The sequence below is a fragment of the Nuphar pumila genome, chromosome 3 (genome assembly GCF_984573655.1).
Source record: "Nuphar pumila chromosome 3, dmNupPumi1.hap1.1, whole genome shotgun sequence".
Lineage (NCBI taxonomy): Eukaryota > Viridiplantae > Streptophyta > Magnoliopsida > Nymphaeales > Nymphaeaceae > Nuphar > Nuphar pumila.
The window spans coordinates 41,123,109-41,128,159 of record NC_143251.1 but is presented as its reverse complement, the minus strand read 5'-3'; positions in this window follow the sequence as shown (position 1 = coordinate 41,128,159).

Here is a 5,051-nt window from a genome sequence, read left to right as displayed (position 1 = left end):
GTAAATCAATCATAATAAATATAATGATCATGATCCAAACAAGACAAGTGTTCTTATTGGGTTGTGCAAGCAAAACGTCAATTTTGGACTTTATTTGTGCATCTACAAGTGTGTCAAGCTTACTATCTTTTCAGGATCTAGAAAGGGCTTGTATTCTTTCAAAAGAGTCAAGATTAAGTGTTAGTCAAATTTACTGATCATCAATCATGGAGTTGAAAGACTATATCACTATAGCATGAGTTTTAATAATTGATTGGATTCCCAAAGATTCTGCCTACAGCTGTGAACATGATGAGCACGTTTGCTTAGCTTCCAAATGGGAACAGTGAGAACAATTCTCATTTCTAACGTGCAAGTGGAAGCAAACGTGGGAAGGGATCCCTTTTTTAAATCAAAATCAGATGAAGAGTCATTTTACTCACTTTTCTTCTGACTAAAAAATCACACTGTTTACACCAACGGAGGATTCAGCTTGTCTGGCAGGAGCAGCTAGTGCAAGTCACCTTGTGAGGGGACGTTTCAAGTTCAAATCCCAATGATATCGTTGTATAACTAGTAGGGGTCTACCTAACTAGGAATGGAAATGGACTGGGGTGGGGCGGGGAACAAGGTCTCTACCTTAGCCCAGTCTCAAAATCCTGCTCTCCATCCCTCCCTCCATCCCCGCACAGGTTTTGATTTTAACCTCCATCCCCGTTTCATATCCTCCATCTCCGGTCCAAATAGGGCGAGGCAGGGTGAAACCCTGGCTTCCATCTTTGCACAGGTTTTGATTTTAACCTCCATCCCCATTTTATGTCCTCCATCCCCATTTCATGTCCTCCATCCCCCTGGTTCAAACGGGGCAAGGCAGGGCGGGGCCCATTTTCCCTCAGTCCACTGCCATCCCTATGCCTAACCCCACCTTGCCTTTTAAAAAAAATCACATTGTTTACCTTGTGATTTCAAATCACATGCAATGCAAAAAAACAAAAATCATTATTTTATTCTGTTGTTGTATTTTGCCTCACCACCTTGGGATATTGGATAATCCAGGATTTTACATTGTGCTCCATGATATCTTTTCTTAGACTACACCTTTTTTTCACATGGACACTCCTAGCTACAATTGGAAAACAAAAAAGGTGATGTGGATAGGGAAAGAGATCCAGTATGAAACTCTTTGTTGCTAGCTGTTTTGATCAAATCCCACTTCATACCAGATTCAGCATGATTGATTTGATAATAACCGATTATTAAATCGTGTTTTTTCAATAAAAAGAACTTTTTTTGTGTGGCTTGAAAACAAAGAAGGAACTGACCCTTCCTCCAAATCACCGACGACAACTTGGCTAGCCTCCAGTTGGTAAAACCTTTGAAATTCCCCCTGACCACCCACAAGTACAACCAACTTCAACCTTGCGGCAAAGGATGCCCCATCTGGTTTCAAACTTGTGACTTCCTGTCAACTTGGTAACGTTCACAAGTCACTCCTACCACATGAGCAGAACCCTTGTGGGCTAGAACATCATGATATATTTTAAGTCATAAAAAATTAGTTTTTTCCAGCTGCTAATTTCTTAATCACCAAGAAATTATGTACACAAGTTGCTTTCAAGCTTAAACTAAATGAACCATATCTGTCATGACATATTTGATCACGACAACAAGCAACAATGAGATCCCATATAATGATATGATTATATGGATTATTTAGGGGATGACTGGATCTTGTTCCAATGAATAGGCCATTTTTGCTCTATGGTAGTGTGGGTGGTAAGATTGATACTATAGGGTCAGGGTTTATTGATAAATAAGGTCTGATTAGAATTCGGCTCCGATCCGAAGGGTCCAATTAATATATGGAGCCAGGTAAGGACTGTGAAATTTTTATCTGACCCAAGCCCGACCCGAGTTTCAATTAAGATCCGCAATTTTTCAATGTAAAAAAGATTAAAAAATATTATTTTACCATATATGGTCTGCATCTAGGTCATCTAATCCTTATAGGATCCGGGTATGGTTTCTCTTATGGTGGGGTCCGAGTGAACCTAGGTTCGAACCCGAAACCATCATCTCAAATGAGGTCTAGGTCTGGTTTCACTTAGGTCCAAACCAACCTGACCCATTGACACCCGGACCCATATCCTCTAAGATTAACAAGATTTGCTTTGAGCTAAAATGGGCACAGTAAAGTAATAAACTCTAAAGTTTCTATCTGGTTATTAAAAAAGGGGTTTTCTATCTTAAACTTTCTCAAAATAAAAACGATAAAAAGATCTGATTTTTTTATTTTTAATTCTGCCTGTCGACTTGCTCTCATCTTAGCCTAGAGGAGTACGTGTTGTCCCAATGATGCATGTGTCTTCATGCATTTCCTTTAATGAGAACAAAAATACAACTTGCATATCGTTAGTTGTACAGCGTCTTTCTTTTATACCTTACTTTTTTTTTTTTGACAGAAAAAGATGGGGGTTAGACCGACCCATACTAGTTATACAACCATATACCATTGAGATTCGAGCTTGCAACGTCAATGGGTCGGGTTTACCCAGACCCGACCTGAACCAAACCCTATAGGGTCCGGGTATGGTGATTAGGGGTGTCAACGGTTCAGGTTTGATTCAGACCCAATTGAAACTAGACTTGGACCAGATTTTTGGGTATGGTATCGGGTTCAGATCAGGGTCTAATCAGGTCCACTATAAGAAAAGCCATACCCGGACCTGTTAAGAACTACGTGAATCGAACCCGGTAAAACCATATTTTTTTATCATTTTTACATTGAAAATTTATGGGTCTTAATCGGAGCTCGGGTCGGGTCTGGGTTTGGTATAAAATTTTTCCGTTGGTACGTATATGCTATTGGCCATTGAGGAATACTTAGGCTTAAAGAGTGATTTGTCTTTCTCATGTAAAGGCGATCATCATTCGAACATGTGGCATTTTACCAAGGACCTGTAAAGGCACACGATGATTTGGATCATGGTGTTTTAGTTGGATCAGACCATATACTAGACCAGACTAGCAGGCGTGTGAATGGAGGATGGTCTAGAGACTTGAAGGACAAGGATTGTAGCTATGAAAAGTCTCTAAAATAGCTTACCTATACAACAGATAAAAAGTTTGCAATTTGGCTTGTAATTCTATCCTAGCAAGGAAGATCATTCCTTCCTTGTAGGCACCTTTCCAGGAGTTGTAGCTTTTGATAAAATTAATAAAAAGGGAGAAGAGGAACTCTATCGTGAGATATATATATATATATATATATATATATATATATATAGAGAGAGAGAGAGAGAGAGAGAGGTGTCATGATTCATACTAGAAGTAGGTCACATGTTGACTGAATCACTCTAAATTTGTGTGTTCTTGTTCTTTGTTCTTGGTGTGAATTTTCATGATATGAGTCATAAGGCTCATACCAGATCGTGGGTTGTATGTAGCAGTGGCGGAGCCAGGAGTTTTCCGTTGGGTGGGCAGACCTCGGGTCTCGGGGACAATGCTATGGTCTTGAAAGATGATCCATTTATTGGGATCAATGGCGGAGCCAAAAAAAAAATCGTTGGAGGCACAGTCCTTCCTGAAGAGATAAAACTTAAATAAGCCTTTGAATTATATTGAAATCAATTGGTTATCAATGTAAAAAAAATCAGCAATATTTATCACTATATACTCAAATCATTTGAGATCAGTCTTGCATACATTCAGCTCAAATAAACAGCAAGGAACCAGAACATTAAGCTGCTTTCCGAAAGCAGCTTCTAAAGTTTAAAATGCGTTGAATGCAGATTCGAACTCGGGGAGTGACAGACACGGGTCCAGATTAGGTGGAAGCTTAGAGTGTATGTGATACCGCTGCCACGGGAAGACATAAACGTGTCAGCACCACTTGCTGATTGCTGTCCTGGGCAAGTGCTTGCCACCTAAAACAAACTGCATCTAAATGACAACACACCACGGACTATAATATCCAGAACAAATTGCTGGATTGAAAGTAAACATACACTTATTTTCTGTTTGTCACACACCAGACAAATTAAAACACACATAGCGGTAGGCATTAGCATACAAGAGTTAAAATCAGATTCTTTGTTTCTTTACGAAATATCGCTGGAGGCACAGTATTTTTTTTTTCGGTTTCAAATTCTGGGGTGGGCGACTGCCCACCCCTGGCTCCGCCGCTGGTGTGTAGGACTTGTTATGGCATCTGGATTGTCTTCTTCTATTATTCCTAATCCTGTCATAGAATAGAACACTTTTGCATCTCCGAGCATCGATCAAATTAGATTTGAACAATTATCTCTTATGGTAGTCACAAATCGAATTAGTTATGTGTAATCAGGATCTCATCAAATATATGGACAGATCATCTCCGACACCAAGTTAATTTGTTACTGAAGGTAAACAGAGCAAACTAAATCTAGAGCATGCAAACCAACTTGCACTAAGTTGGACTAAGGCTACCGTAAACGAAAGCCTGGTGGGACAAATCATTTGTATCACTACTACTTGTGAAGCTTGGCTTGCTCTCGACATTCATATGCCTCCCAGTCTACTATCCATATCATGCAGGTGAAACGTGATCTTATAGATGTCAAGCAGAAGGAGAAGTCGATGGTAAACTACTTAAATCACGTCAAGTTTTTGGTTGATTCGCTTTGTGGTATAGATGAGTCAGTTTGATGAATGAGTTAGGGTTCACAAATGTTGAATGCACTGCCTAGCGAGTACAAAAGCTTCACCACTAATGATTAAGAAGTTACTCATGTTTATAGAGATATCTGATCTTCTCTTCAATCAAAAGAAGAGACTTTAGATGATACATCACAAGATACCACAACAAATGGAGACCTTGCCCACGACTTTCTTTGCTCAGAGAAGATGTGGCCATGGTCGAGGAGCTGGCCATTATAATATCATATTTCAAAATATGCAGAATGTGGTGGCCAAGGACAATTAAGGGCAGATTGGATCACCTCAACGTGATGCTTAAATAGTGTGCCAATTATGTGGACGTAAAAATCAGTTTGCTCGGACCTATTATGATATTTTCAATGCTTTTAATTGCA